The sequence below is a fragment of the Vigna radiata genome, unplaced genomic scaffold, assembly GCF_000741045.1.
Source record: "Vigna radiata var. radiata cultivar VC1973A unplaced genomic scaffold, Vradiata_ver6 scaffold_23, whole genome shotgun sequence".
Lineage (NCBI taxonomy): Eukaryota > Viridiplantae > Streptophyta > Magnoliopsida > Fabales > Fabaceae > Vigna > Vigna radiata.
This window is the reverse complement of record NW_014541837.1, coordinates 2,223,718-2,240,510: the sequence shown is the minus strand read 5'-3', so window position 1 is coordinate 2,240,510 and position 16,793 is coordinate 2,223,718. Positions and strand designations below refer to the sequence as shown.

The window sequence follows — 16,793 nt, the reverse complement described above, 5'->3', positions numbered from 1 at the left end:
AAGGGAGGAAAACATGGTTTTATTGTGTGTTTAAGGCACATGCTTATTTCCTTGAAGAATGGTGCACATGGGACAAGAAGTCAACACATTTTGGTGGCTTATTGAAGGTGGAAATTGAAGTTTGACTTGTTGAAACATGACTCACGGCCAAGAGGTTTCCTTAGACCATTTGGACTTTTAATTTATTTGTTAATTTCATATTGGGTCACTTAATTTACTAGAAGTAAAATAGGCTTGTTAATTTCTCTTGTTTTCACTTAGTTTAATTAGTAGGTTGAGTTGTCTTCATGTGTTTAAGTTAGTTTTGCATTTAATTATTTTTAACTGTGTTTGCTAATTAATTGATAACAATGTTTGATATTTAAATGTTGTCTAAGGTTTTTAATAGTGTTAGTTTAATTAACATGCTAGCTCAAATTGGATTGTTTGCATCTGTGTCTTTATATTGAGATCGTTAAATTTTGCAACACACTTTCAAACCCCCCCCCCTTTTCGTGTTAGACTCGATTCTCGAACCGCAAAAATGGTCCTTGAGAGACGACCTAGGGATCATTCTCTAGCTATACTGCATTTCTAATATGCAATCAAATTTGTATGGGCCGCGACAGTCCATCATAGGGTTTTTTTTTTTAAAAAAAAATTATTGTTAAATTTGACAAAATTATAATAATATTAGCGTTTGGATGCAAGAATCAGTTTGTTAAATCACTAAATTTACTAAATATTTCTTTAATTTAATATAACTAAAAAGTCAAACACCCTATTTTACTTCTAACACAGAATGGATATTAGTCAACATAAGAAATGATAGTATGCAACCAATCCAATATCATAAACATAATCAATCACCCAAAAAGTTAACTTTCCATACATCTTAAACATTCCGAATAAATTCAGAATATACACCTATCAGAAAATTGCATGTAGCACTTTGCCCCTCAACATTGACATTTCTATCCTAAGAAAATAAGCTACCCATGTGCCCCTATTTTTCCTGCATTGTATCACAGAACACATACACATTAATACATCACCAACTTATACCAATTCTCATTACACTCACTGTTGATATGACAAACCAGCAAGCATAGAGCAGCATACACTCTACCAGTATGTCTCTAATATTATCATACAATAGCAACCAGCCACCTTTAAACATTTAAGCTTACCTATGCACCGAGCTCATTGTAGACATCTTAAAATATTGAAACAATGTTAGTCACTCAGAAGCAACATTAGCTTTAGAGCCTGATTTGGCAGTTCTCCTACCTGCTCCCATCTTTGATTGCTTTCTACGTTTTCGCTTCCTTCCCCTAATTTTCTTTCTCATGGGCTCCCTGTTCTGAAGCAAATCAATTTCCTGGATACGAGTGGGAAACTTTGCATTTTCCCATAAATCTTTCTCCTTAAGAGGGCATGGTGGTACCCAGCATGCTGGAGGGACAATCCTACATATGCCATAAGGTTCAGCTTGGGGGCGAATCTTGGCTAAGTAACCAAGTGTGTCTTCAAACTCCTGATAAAAAGAGTATAAACAGAAATTTTTATTTAAAATACAATATAAGCACCACTAAAAGCTATAATACTATGATAGTGATTATTATAAGTACCTCAATAGTTGGATAGAACAAAATGTGCTTCATCAATTATAGGCCGGCATGCTTCAACCGGATCCCATCTGGCTGATACCTGCAACATGACAACAATATATACATACAGAAAATTTTAAATCAATTCTTCTAAATATCAAAAATAATATTCATAGGAAATATGATAAAAGAGTGAAACTAGTATCTAACTTCATTGAGTATTCCAAGACACCTTCACAGCACAATAGATCATGCTAAATACCTTTTTATGTTGCGGACTAGCAGAAGACTCCAATGTGATTTCCATTTCCAGCTTATGCCTAAGAAGACTATCCTGCATTGTAAGAACACCAAATATGTTGACTCGATAAAGATGATAGGGAGAAACATCAAAGTCTAGCAAAGTTTAACCAAAAATGGCCTTTCCAAAGGATTGATTCAACTACTGTAACAGCTTAATTCCAAGCATTTATGTTACACTAGCAAGAAATCATATGGAAATTCTAGAGTTTCAGGTAAAGGCAGAACAACGACTCAATCCTGCCATCAGTGTTGTCTGATCTTCTAAAACAAGTTATACAACATCTACGCCCTTCTAAAATATCATTTGGAAGTCACTTTTCCTTAGGAAAAAAATAGTCATTTTGAAAATTGAGGGGTGGTCAAAAGAATTATAAAGGAAGTAAAAGCCTAAAACTAAATACACGGGAAACCCATCGTCATTTAACTTGTACTAACATTGTTTCAAAATTGCCGACTAAAAGGAAACACTTATTGTACTTATGTGACAGTTAATCTATATGACAAGGATTGCTCATAATTGTTAGATAAATCCAGAAACATTTTCGAAGGAAACAATAAGAACGAACACGAGAAAGGATAAGCACGTGAGTCAGCTTACTTGCATACAATACTAAACTAATTAAATAGCGTGCCTTTTTCTTTTCTTCACTCACAACAGACAAATTTTGATGTTGTTAAAAGTTTATTAGTATTCAAAGGGGCTTAGCTATTGAACTTAAACTATAAAAGTGGAACTTTTCATTACATTGTAAATTTGCTGAAGACTTATAGAAGGAATATGGTAGATTATGAATTCAAGATCTGCATGAATTCTAGAAAAATCATAAATTCATCTATGAATGGTTCAATGTGGTATGTACCTCTTGGCACGACGACAGTAATCTCTGGCTTATATATATTGGTTATAATTGCTCCTAGATGAAGAGAATTTGTTGTAATATCTACCTATTTTCCTAACAAATATACAATGAGTAATATTAGATATAGCATAAACAATAATGAGGAAAAATAAAAAGTCTTTGCTTACAAAAAGAAAGAGAACTAATAAATGAGCATTGATTAATAACACCTAATAGTGTTGTTTTGTTCTTTTACAAAACATCATAAATAACAAAGCTACAAACAACAAATATAATGAAAATAAAATAAAAAAGGTTTTATCACAAGACAAACATCTAACTTTGTTTCTTCTCAGCATTTTTGTCTTTACCTGCTACTGTAATTGTGTGTACTAGAAGTGCTCAATGGCCAAATGACCAACCGATAGTGTGCTGGTTTAGCATTTTTTTAACTTTTATTAGAATGTTGTCTTTCATTTACTGATGATGTTATTGTTGTCACTTTATTAGTACTAAAATTAACTTGTGGGGAGGAGTGACATGGTTTTGAAGAAAAGGATGGCCCCTTGAAGGGAAAAAAGGATGATCTGTTTAATAGGAAGAGAAAGAAGGATTGGTATCACTGTTGTGTGGGGAAGAAAGTGATGATGGAAGGACATTGACATTTGGTAAAGCAACAACAAATTTCCTAGTTGCACCAGAAAAATTAGCAATGAATAGTAGGTACGTTCACTCTAGCAATTTTATATATTGCACAAAAATATTATCTAGCAATTAAGCCTTCAAGTTAACAACATCTCAGATGAAATGGAAATCAAGTATCTCAAATGATACTATGCTATTCAATCTATTGGCAAAAGTGAAAACAGAGTTACACATGTAGCAACTGCGTGACAACAAGGAACATCAGTTTCTCTATTTCTCCATTAAATTTAGTTGTGTGTACAGTGTAATGTGTTTCTCTATTTCTCCATTTTTTTTCCTAAAGCTTTTAAGAATAACTTGTCATTTTAGGGTCAGATATATTTTTAAGAAAACAAGATCTAGGTCCCTAAAATTCATGTCTTTGCTTCGACAAAAACCTCACGGATTATCTGCATAATTTGCAACTTCATGGATGCAGATTTAGGTTTGTAACTTTAAGTTAAAAATTAAATGTTGGTTTTAAAATCAGGTTTGTACTATCCATGATTAAACAAGTTTTACTTGCGAAATAGATAGAGATATATGTTGAAAAGCGATGCACTTACGGCCACTAGCAGACCAAGTTCCACTGACGCAAAGATCACACCGAAGAAGGCTCCAACACAAGCAAGAAAATCAAGCTTATCAACTTTCCATATTTTGTAAGCTTCGTTGACAGTGTCCGACAATTTGTTGATAACTTCAAAAGTTCAGAAATGCCACTAGATGAACCATAGAAACCTTACACCAAACCAATCAAGCATCATACACGATACCCAAGCAGAACCAATTAAATAGGTTTGAGTATTTTTCAAATTACCAAAAGTAGGTTAGGTTCAGGACCAGCTTCAATGCAAGAGCCGAGCAGTGGCAAAGGGCGAAATCTAGCAGCGAAGGGTGGAGAAGAGTGGAGGCAAATCCGAGCAGGGCAAGTGTGCTGCAGTTCAAACCATAGGTGTTGACGGAATGTCGCCGAAACTGTGTGCTATGTGTGACTGATGATGGGAAGAAGAGACGAAACCTAGCAGCAAAGGCCAAAATCTAGCAGCAAGTGGAGAACAGCGGAGGCGAATCCGAGCAGGGTAAGTGCGTTGCAGTTCGAACCCTAGGCGTTGACTGGAATGTCGCCAGAACTGTGTGCTATGTGTGAGTGATGATGAGAAGAAGAGACGAAGAGCTAGCGTTCTGGGACAAAGAAGAGAGGAGGCAGTGTTCTAAAACCTAAGAGTTTAGAGACGAAGAAGAGCGGAACGAAAGTGAGAGCCAACGTGAAATGAAATTAACCACATTTTTTAGGAAGGGTTATTATAACGTAATTTTAAATCTACGTCATAACAAATTAGAGATAGGTTTTACTTATTTATAAATTTGCCACTGCGTTTGATATTATAACTGATTTACAAAATTACGTTATAATATGTCTTAAACTTATTTACAAATTTGCCACCACATCTCTACTATAACTGATTTAAAAAACTACGTTATAATATATGCATTATAAAAGGTCAATTTTCTACTAGTGCTGACTCCCAAACTGAAAATGTTATTGATTCCACCATGGAAGAAGATCGACCGGATGAAGACAAATTAGAGGACATGATCCTCAATGTTGGCGCAGAAAATTTTGCCAAAGCTCATATGTATGAGACGATGTCGACCGATGAGGGAACACCTTTGTATGTAGGTTCAACTAAGTTCACACGTTTGTCAACTGTGTTAAGGCTCATGAATTTGAAGGCGAGGAATGGATGGACTGATAAGAGTTTTACAGAATTGTTGGCATTGTTGAATGAAATGCTGCCAGATGGAAATATGTTGGTATCGGAGGGGTTAATTTTTAAAGAGTTTAGCGCAGCGGATTAAAATACAGAGAGCGTACAGCGTAACAAGTCACAGTTGAAACAATTTTGCCTTTTTAAGTTTAAACAATTTTCTTTCAGAAAATTTACCAAGCAGATAACGTGCGTTAATAATAAAATGAGTATAGGGCAAAAGAAAATCANACANGGATTTTTATANTGGTTCGATTCAACAGAATCTACGTCCAGTCGTTAATCACTACAAAGAGTGATTAANAGTTNCACTAAAAANTTGTTTAACAGATTACAAGATAATAAACAGTAATAGAATGAAAGAGATAACTCTACCAACTTGAAGAGAACCTGCACTGGCAATCGACACACNATTCACGTGCTTCTCTTTACACAAGACCAGGTAGAGAGCCCTGCCAACTTGAAGAGAGTCCACTTCTTGTATCAGCACACGATACGTAAGCCTCTCCTTCCACAAGACCAGGCAAGGGAACACAGTAAACAAAAAAGCTTTCTCAAGAACTTTCCTCTGACTACACAGTGTTCTGGCTTTTCTCAGTTTACTCAAAAATAATGTTACTTCTAATGCTTTCAAAATTCATTTAAATAGCCAAACACGCTGAATGCCAAAGGTCAGCTCACAACTGCCATGAATAATCGATTATTGTAAGTGATAATCGATTATTCAAGTCCGTTATAGAAAATTTAAAAAGAGATAATCGATTATTGTAAGTGATAATCGATTATTCAAGTCCGTTATAGAAGATTCAAAAAGAGGTAATCAATTATTGTAAGTGATAATCGATTATTCAAGTGAGACTTGTGATAATCGATTATTGCTTCATGATAATCGATTATTGTAGTTAAAAAGCATATGATAATCGATTATAGCATGTCCATAATCGATTATATCAGTAGAAATTACAAAGTTAATTAATTTCCTACTACATTCAAGAGACTACAAGTTGCTTTTAAATATTCTCCTATTACAAACAAAAATTACAATTTGCAGCATCATCAAAACTTGTCTTCAGGTTTTACCAATACCCCTTTATTGGTAACAAAATACACTACCCACTCGTAATTATGATGCGAAGAAAATTCTTTGTCCAATGGGTATGGAGTATAAAAGGATACATGCTTTGTCCAATGACTGCATTTTATATAGGAAAGAGTTTGAATTTTTGACAAAGTGTCCAAAATGTGGGTTATCGTGATACAAGTAAAAAAAAATAGTGAAGATAATAGTCAGATAGAAAAAAATGGATCTGCTTTGAAAGTAGTAAGGTACCTTCCAATAGTGGCCAAACTTAAGCGTTTGTTTGCGAATCCCAAAGATGCTAAAAGCCTTAGATGGCGGGCTGCTTCGTCATCCAGCTGATTCAAAGCAATGGAAAAATATTGATCAATAATTCCCCAAATTTGGTAAAGAGTGTAGAAATCTTAGGCTTGGTTTCACCACTGATGGAGTGAACCCATTTGGAAATCTGAGTACCAATCACAGTTGTTGGCTAGTTATATTGATAATTTACAACTTATCTCTTGCACTGTGTATGAAGAGGAAGTACATGATGTTGTCTATGATGATATATGGTCCAAAGTAGCTTGGAAATGACATAGATGTTTATCTAAGCCCACTAGTTGAAGACTTGAAGTTTTTGTGGGTTGATGGGGTTGAAATATTTGATGCATTCGCTTCTGAAACTTTTGTGATGCGTGCAATGTTATTTTGCACCATTAATGACTTTCTAGCTTATACTAATTTGTCAGGATACAGTGTCAAGGGTCATAAAGCATGTCCTATCTGTGAAGAAAACACTGCAGCTCATCAATTGAAACAAGGAAGAAAGACGGTGTATCTGCGTCATTGGAGATTTCTAAAACGTAATCATCTATATCGAAGGTTAAAAAAACATTCAATGGATATCAAGAGAGGGACGAAGCACCAAATCCACTTACTGGCCTTCATATTCTTGAAAAAGTTAAAAAAATACATCATGTATTTGGGAAAACATCCAAGAAGTAATCTGTAACGACCCCTTGGAAGAAGAAATCAATATTCTTTGATCTTCCATATTGGTCAAAGTTAGATGTTCGACATTGCATAGATGTGATGCATGTAGAAAAGAATGTGTGTGATAGCTTGATTGGTACACTACTCAACATTCAGGGAAAGACAAAANNTGGAGTGAATGCTCGTTTGGATTTGGTTGACATGAATATCCGAGAAGAGTTGGCACCCAAGGAGATTGGTAAACGTACTTATTTGCCCCCTGCATGTTACACAATGTCTAGATAAGAGAAGATAAGTTTTTGCCTTTGTTTAAAGAGTATCATGATGCCACGTGGATACTCTTCAAATATGAAGAGTTTAGTGTTGATGCAGGACTTATAAATTGTTGGCATGAAGTCTCACGATTGCCACGTCTTAATGCAACAATTGTTACTGGTGGCTATTCGTGGAATTTTGCCCAAAAATGTTAGGTAGACCATAAACAGGTTGTGTTCATTTTTCTCGTCAATATGTAGTACAGCCATCGATCCTACAAAGTTAGATGAACTTCAAGGTGAGATTGTTATCATCTTGTGTCAACTAGAGATGTTTTTCCCTCCATCTTTTTTTGACATCATGGTACATTTACTTGTTCATTTGGTTAGAGAAATCAAGTTGTGCGGACCGGTATACTTAAGATGGATGTATCCTATTGAGCGTTATATGAAGATTTTGAAAGGGACGTTAAAAATCCATATCGTCCTGAAGGTTCAATGATTGAAAGGTATATTGCTAAAGAGAGTATCGAGTTTTGTTCAGATTACATGACATCTGATGGCATAGACTCTTTCTCTTGGGCCATCTTAAGTCATCATGAAGATTTAGTAGAGTCAGAATAATTTTGGGTCTTGTATTTTGGGCCAAGTAGTCTAGATTTTATTTGGGCTTTGTATTTTGGACCAAGTAGTCTAGATTTTATTTGGGCTTGGTATTATGGGCCTAATACTGTAGTATTTCAATTGGGCTTTGTATTTTGGGCCAAGTAGAGTAGGATTTTGACCAAACAAGTCAACAAAGGGTCAAGGCCCAAAGTTGACTATGCTTGGACCTCCAAAATGGGTGTGTTGACTAAGGGGTCAACATTTTGGCTAAGCTTGGAGAACAAGGGAGAAGAATTTCATCCTAGACATGTGGAAGCTTCCCATTGGAGAGTTTTCCTCCTACTTAGTGGCCATGTGTCACTCTAGGAATGGAGAGTTTTTCTATAGGTAGTGGCCACATGTCACTCTCTCATTTGAGAGGATTTTTGTCACTTTTCTCCAAGACAACCAAGGTGGCTCTTTTAGGTTAAAGTTTTAGCCCATTTTGAGACACCTTAGCCTATAAATAGAGGTGCTCTCCATCANGTAATCACCTTTGATTTAGAGTAAAGTTATGCTGCCATTTTTGTGCCATACTACTCTTTTAAGGTCACCCTAGGCTAGAGCAACCCAAGTGGCCTCCTCTAGCCACCTTCCTCCAAGAGTTNCTAAGGGGTCAACATTTTGGCTAAGCTTGGAGAACAAGGGAGAAGAATTTCATCCTAGACATGTGGAAGCTTCCCATTGGAGAGTTTTCCTCCTACTTAGTGGCCATGTGTCACTCTAGGAATGGAGAGTTTTTCTATAGGTAGTGGCCACATGTCACTCTCTCATTTGAGAGGATTTTTGTCACTTTTCTCCAAGACAACCAAGGTGGCTCTTTTAGGTTAAAGTTTTAGCCCATTTTGAGACACCTTAGCCTATAAATAGAGGTGCTCTCCATCANGTAATCACCTTTGATTTAGAGTAAAGTTATGCTGCCATTTTTGTGCCATACTACTCTTTTAAGGTCACCCTAGGCTAGAGCAACCCAAGTGGCCTCCTCTAGCCACCTTCCTCCAAGAGTTGGCCCAACCTCTCTTAGAGAACCACCAAACGCACCTTCCATCACCATTCAAACTCATCAAAACCATGAGTTATCCACACCTTTCACCACCACCAAATTTCGCAATCTTCATCCATTATCTTATGGCTTGATTTGCTTCTAGATTTGGCTTGTCCTAGCTAGAGCATTTGTTTTATTTTTTCCATCAACATCAACGAATCCAATAGGAGTTGCTTGCACATCATGGTTGAATAAATTTTCTACAAGTAAAAGCATCCGAGGTGTGAATGTGGTGACAAAAGATCGCGAAGAATTGTTGCAAGCGCATCTTTATATATTGAACAACACAGATAAGGTGATCCCTTTTTTGAAAGCACACAAAGCCATTGTTAAGAATAAAAATTCAAGACAATAAGAGAAATGGTAGTTGATGGAGCATAACAAAACATTTATGTCTTGGTTTAAATTTGAAATTGACAAAGAGTCACATTCTTCTCAAACTTTATTGTGGCTTGCAAATGGTTTAAAGTTTGATGTCATATGTTGTATAGGTTATGAAGTAAATAATTTCACATTCTATACGAAGACTTTGGATGATAAAAGCACAGTACAAAATAGTGGAGTCAATTTAGAAGCTAAGTCGCTTCAATTTTCCACATCAAAAGATCAATCTCTTGTACTTGGATCAATGAGATATTATGGTATAATAGAAGAGATATGGGAGGTTGATTACACNAAGTTTTTTGTTCCATTGTTCAAATGTAAGTGGTTTGACAATAAGAGTGGTGTGAAAATAGACGAATCGGGTATGACACTGGTTGATTTTCAAAAGGTAGGTTACCGAGATGAATCATGATACATCAAGCATCTTAGGTTTTTTATGTCAAAGATCCTGCGTCTGACCATTGGTATGTTGTTCTTCAAAGCAAAAAACAAATTGAAGTTAACGAAGACAAGCTGATTAATATTCATATTGCTGACAACCATTCATTTCAAAATACAACAAATTTGGATGACCAATCTTTAGTTGACGACGATGTACATGCAATTCGGCCAGATCATGATGAGGAATATACATACGATGAATCCATATCTTTATGTATGAATTTCCAATTTTTGTATAAATATTTTATTAATATCACATAAGTTTTCCTTTTATATGTTTCCTATGATTACTATTACATGTTTTGTTAAATTATATGATATTACATAAGTCTTTTGTTAATATTTCATGTTGTTATTTATTTTGACAAATATATGGTTGATCACCCACATTCTTCAGGGGATGAGGCTCCCCCTTCCAGATCCACTAGAGGACCTACTAGGATGAAATAACTTTTGATCAGAAAGAATAGTGGTGAAAGAACACCGGTGAATGTTAACGTGATCACGGGTGTGGGAACTGGCCCCAATGTTGATGACTTCCGATCATACCTTGGAGTAGTGGCACATGACAAGATTAGTATTCTCACTCCAATTTGACCATGTGTCCGAGGTTGATCGGAACATTATATGGAACGATATATTGTAAGTTAGTTAATATCATTTGAATTATAGTTTGTTTGTATTGATAATTTTGTACAGATACAACTTTATTATGTTTATTTCAGTTGACATCTGACATTCCAAATGTCGCAACACTTAGAAATAAGTGTTTATCAACTGTTGCTGAAAACATCCGAAATTTTAAAAGTAAGTTGACCTCGGGATATATTTACGGAAGCAAAAAAGATAAGTCTCCATGCAATACATATAAGACCATTGATAAGGAGACTTGGCGGCTCTTTATAGAGAGTCGAAAATTAGAGGAATGGAAGGTTAGTATAGTTGATATTATTCAATTCCTCATTAACAAATGTATATCATATGAAATTATTAATTAAACATATGTGATAGGCAAAAAGAAGAAAAGCACAACAAGCAAGTGCTCAAAACAAAAACCCCCACCTATTATCTCGTGGTGGGTATAGGAAGCTTGAGGAGAAAATTCTCAAGCAAAAGGCAGATGCTAGACCACCATCTCAGGGTGGTAGCCCCCCTCAGCCTCCTTCTCCACCTTCTCGACATGAGAAATGGAAGTTGGCTCGTATGAAACCATCGGGCACCTACTCTTCTAACATTGCACAGGAAATTTCTGAAAGAGTTGTAAGTTATCACTGTTCCTAAAATAATAATAATTTCATTATACATACTACATTAAACATTTTAAAGAATAATGGTGTTTTGTAATGTTACAGGACTCCTTGATTGAACGGAGCTCCCAAGGTCAATTCACTCCAGAGGGTCGCCAGGATATTCTTACCGCTGCGATTGGACGACCTGAGCACCCTAGACGTGTACGTGCTTGTTAAGCCACTGGCAAGTGTACCAGATCGTTATCAAGTAATATAATTGGTAAACCCAATATCGTTCTTCCCAAAGGACTCTTAGGCCTTACTTTTCATGTAAACAAATCGCGTAAGACTTGAGAAAAGAATTAAGTTGGTGTTTGTATGAAAAGAACAAAAATAAACATGCAAATGCAGTTCATTCAATTGGCTTTGAAAAACTATGGATGAATAGTGTTGTTGGGGTTTACATTTTCATCTTATCCACTCTCATATATCTACTTTTCTTATTTACTTCACTTATTTATCTAATTGCCATGCAAACTTTCTAGCCGACCCTTAACCCAATCCCTTGGTGAAAAAAGCCTATTATTAATTACCGACTTGCTATCCCTAGCCTCCCCTAGTAACCTAAATGCAACGTGAACAGAAGCAAAATACAATTGATCGTCCTACCCCTATCCCTAGGTCGTATTAGCATAATCAAGGAATTTCTCACCAGTTCATGACATTACCGTACGTCCCCATATCGATAAAGACAAACATCTTTTACTGAATGAGTTAAACAATAAAAGCATTGAGCGCAGATAAGAACCCAACAATTGATAAATAAGTATATGACAAGCAGATGAAATAAATAAGAATTCCAATATATGAGAGTTTCAAAAGATTACATTGTTCCCCAACAACAAAGGGTTTAGTTCACCATTGTAGCTCTGGACGTTTCTCTCTGCCAAAAGAATCCCCTTTTGATTCGGACTGAGGCTATATATAAGCCCAAAAAGATAATAGAAAGATTACAGAATCTAGCTAATAAAAACAGACAACCGCCCAGGCGCCTAAGTTCACCGCTCAGCGATTTGCCTCTTGCTGCTTTGACCGCTCAGCGGTTAGTTTTGCCGTTGAGCGGTTTCCCTCTAATCGCTCTGAGTGCTCAACGGACCATTCTGGCGCTCAGCTGCTTAGTTGACCCTTCTTTTCATCATTTTTCTCCTTCTTTCATGGGTCTAAGTTCACCTTACTTCACTTCCATCTTTAATTCATCTAAAAACCCTACAAAACAGTGTAAAACAAGCATAATATCTCTAAAACCAACTTTTGACTCTCACAAGAGTCAACTAAGTGTTTTACTTGATTTAAAGCTCATTCTAAGCCATAAAGGGTGTGTTTTATTATCAAATTTAAGCATGAAAATAACAGTTTTTAGACCGTTATCAGTGCTGCTAGAACTGGAGTAGGAATTCGAGATTATTTTTGGAGTTCTTCTTGTCAGACTTCATATGCATATAGTGAAGCACAACAACAAAGGCTGACACAAGAGACCACTAAAAAGCTTTAAGCAGACCTTACGGAGGATATTAGGAAACAACTCAGGACAGAGCTTAGATCAGAGCTCAGGAGAGAGCTCAGGGATGAATTGTTTAGTGAGTTCAACACCATGTTCCAGCAGCAGTTTGAGAGCTATGGAATGCGCCCGATGTCATCTCCTGTACAGGAAGAGGAACATGTTGTGCCTCCCACAGGTAAACTTAATAAACATTTATGTGCAATTATTTCTATCTTTTGTATAATCTAACATTTACTCTAATAGGGAGAAGCACGAAAGGAAGTTGTTCAACACCATCTGTCCCAGGGGATGACATGGACGATGCTAATCCATGTCTGCTATACATTTTAGACGATACCGAGACGGTCCTGGTAGCTTATGGAACAGTGTTTAAGGCAGCGACTGTTTTTCATGGTATGAAGCTATCAAAGGATGAGGTGGAGGTCTCAATAGACGAAATGATCATACCAGATGCCTCAGTTCCTCTGCCCACAGATGAGATTTTCATTGTGGCACATGCATTCCAGTCTTTTATCGCTTGGCCTAAACATTTGGTTGGTTTAGTTTCTGCCCCCCTGTATGGAATTCTACTTTACACTTCTCAATTTTAAAGCTTACATGTTATTGATGTCAAAACTTATCTTATTTTTCCATGTAACAAAAGACACATGCACATGAGAAGATTCCTCTATCTGAGGATGATCCTCTTGGTTCATTACAGCTACTTGTTGACATCTTTGAAGATAAGCCTTTGGAGGTTGAATATGATGCTAATGTATTTGGGAGAGCCTCTGAGATCCCATTATACCTCCATAGCCAAGATGTCAGAGAGTTTGCGTTGGGAACATAAGAGTTGAATATTACAATTATTCAGCTACGGATGATGTAAGTCTATGAGCAATTATTTATATATAAAAATGATTTATATATCAAGTATACTTATATCAAAGTTAATTTTTGATTTCAGGTATATGTTTGGGATCAGTAACAACTTGGGGTACTCTGATGATTATGGATTCATTTATCCCCAATCCATTCATGAAAAAAATGATTTTGATCAGATCCACACAAATCTCATAAGAAGTTTTGCAAGCGACAAGAAAATATATTTTTTGCCTTATATATCTGGGTAAGTGAACTTTGTTAACATAATAAAGTTCCATATGTGATTTTAATATATAATAGTTAAGTTATTATGAATTTCAGGTGCCACTGGCAGCTTCTTGTTATTTCTATACAGGAGAGCTAAGCTTTGTGGTTCTACTTATTGCACAGGTCTCTCAGACAAGTAGTTGATTGGTAAGAACCTCAATATTTGGACTTTTTTTTTATATAAATGAATGCTAAAACTCTTTTTTTTATATATAGTTTTATTCCAGCAAGTATGATGATGGTTGGGAAATCAATTGCTAACAGTAGAAAGATTGCATGGATTTCTCACAAGGTTTAACATATGCTAAAGCCATACTTTCTTATAGTTGTTTTGTTTTAATGCTTTTCACTAACTATTTACAACTTTGATGATATATTGTAGTGTAACAGACAGAATGGGTCATATGAGTACAAATACTATGTAATGTATTGGATGGCCCATATTATTCGTTCTCATATCACAAGAGGCTGCAAAATGGTAATATTTAAATCTAACAAATTTTGATTTTCTCCAAAATTTGGAATTCATATATGATGAAGGTTGAAAAACAGTTATTTTCATATGTCGTTTTAGACCTAATTACGCCCTTTACTACTTGGAATGAGCTTAGAATCAAGCAAAACTCAATAAATGAGTCTGTAGAGAGTCAAAAGCTATTTCTAGCGATATTATGCTTGTTTTGCATTGTTTTGTAGCATTGTTTTGAAGATAAAAGTCGTAGACTCAAGAAAAGAGAAGAAAATTGAAGATTTGAAGAGTCGACGCACTGCCCGGCGGCAACTTACACCGTCGGGCGGTCCAGGGCGAGGAGTAGGCACTAGCGTTGGCGTTGGGCGGTTTTGAGGGAAACCGCCAGGCGGTGACCCTTATCGCCGGGCGGTTTGGAGGCTTATGGGAAACTGTCGGGTGGCACACTTGTTCCGCCGGGCGGTGGTCCGTTGGGCCTCTGTTTTCTGCTGCGCTCCTCACCTATAAATACCCCTATTGCAAGTTCAGAGTCATTCTTTTGACAGGGGAGGATGGCCAGACCTAACTTTGCTCTCTGGAGAGGATCTCTTGGATGCTTAGGCTCCTTTTCATCTTTTCTAGGGTTTGCTTTTCCATTCTTCTTCCATTTTTCATCTAGTTGCATGACAATTAATTAATCAAACTAATAATTCAAGAGGAGTAGATAAAAGAGAGAGGATTAGATGAAACTGTAAACCCCCAACAACTCCATTCATCCATTGTTTTCTTTTGTCAATTGAATCAATCTCTTTTGCATGTTAATATTTTTGTTCTCAAATCAAATTAATTATTTTTATTTTCAAGTCTTATTATTTTAATTCACGTGAACGAGAAAGCCTTTCGAGTCTCTTAGGAAGAACGATATTAGGTTTTACCAATTATATTACTTGAACGATTTGGTACGCTTGCCAATCCGTCAACAATATACACTTATTAATATCAATTGTTTTGTGCAGAGATTCAAGACTACTACAGCAATTCCTGAGAAGCCAATTTCATTCATGAGGAAAGTTGCTGCAAAATATTTAGTTAGATTATATAATACGTCATAGTTATTAGATTTATAATAATTTGAACATGTTGATTTATAGTTTTTAGACTTTGTACATTAATTATGTGATGTAAACATTGATTATTGTGTTGAATTTGATGAATCTGTGTGCATTGTGATTCTTTGATATGCAGGTCTGTTTTTGTGGTACTGGATATCACAAAAACAGACCCGTTATTTAAAAAAATTGCAGGAGAATATGCCGCAGTTGTTACCATAACCGCGGTAGAAAATTTGACGTTATTTAATTTTTTTTTAAAAAAAGACTTTTGGTCACGGCTGTGGCACGAACCGCGGTCTATTCCTGACTTTTTACCGCGGTTCAAACCGCGGCCTATAGTGCAACAATTTTTTTTTTTAAAAAAAGGGGTTTTGGCCGCGGTTGTAGTAGGAACCGTGGTCTATTCCCTCAATTTTTACTGCGGTTGGAACCGCAACCTAAAGTCCCAGACTTTTTATCGCGGCTGAATATGTCGCAGTTCATAAACCATGACGTATATTGAAAAACAACTGCGGTCCTTTCCCTTTGCTGCACTAGTGCTACAATCAATCAACATACTAAAACACAACAAAATTTTAACATACTCAACTATCCAAATTCAACAACTCAATCAAAGCAATCCAACTCAAGCATATCAACTCATATTATCCAATTATTAAAAACTTAAAACAATGTATTTAACTTCCCTTACTTGACAGGTAACCAAAAAGCTCTAAGAAGCTTAAAACAACTTCAAACACACAAGACACTTTCTCTACTCGTACGAACAACAAAAACACAATCAAGGTATATTTTAGAACCACTTATCGACAAAGATTCAAATTGATGACTCAATAGACATTTGCAAACTTAATAGAACCCACATGCAACAAATATAAGAAAAAACCAAAGTAAAAAAATTGAAGTTCAACTTACTCAAATAGAGAAACTGATGAGTATAAATTAAAAATTTTATCGCAAGGATCAATCCTACGATACTAGTTATTCATTTAGACAAGCAAAAACCTTTAAAAATTAATTTCTTAATAAATTATATATTTTAAAATAAAAAAAATTCATTTATATTAAAACTATTTACATTAAATTTTTTTAATATTAATATAATCATATCTTTCTAATTTTAATCACTATCACTTTTAAAATATTATTTTTTAATCTTTACATAACGCACCTTAAATATTGATGAGTCGATATTTTCTTGACTGTATTTGGTTTATTGCACTTAAATAAATCAGGGAATTGTGGTTAATTGTCCGGTATTTTCCCGTTTTTCCTAATTATGCTTAATTTGATCGGAAATTCT

General features: G+C 35.6%; 1 long non-coding RNA gene across 5 annotated transcripts; it reads right to left on the bottom strand.

Moving 5' to 3' along the window:
* Positions 1-805: 805 nt before the first annotated feature.
* On the bottom strand, positions 806-4,728 carry LOC106778554. 5 transcript variants are annotated; one of them, XR_001377066.2, is made up of 6 exons: positions 4,236-4,728; positions 3,982-4,156; positions 2,753-2,837; positions 1,852-1,923; positions 1,611-1,689; positions 806-1,516 (listed from the first exon to the last, which is right to left on the bottom strand). It is a non-coding gene; the product is annotated as an uncharacterized LOC106778554 (long non-coding RNA). The 5 variants fall into 5 exon arrangements; XR_002666220.1 differs by having other exon boundaries at positions 2,753-2,845; positions 3,982-4,137; XR_002666219.1 differs by having other exon boundaries at positions 2,753-2,845; positions 3,982-4,115; positions 4,236-4,725.
* Between the last annotated feature and the right edge of the window lie 12,065 nt (positions 4,729-16,793).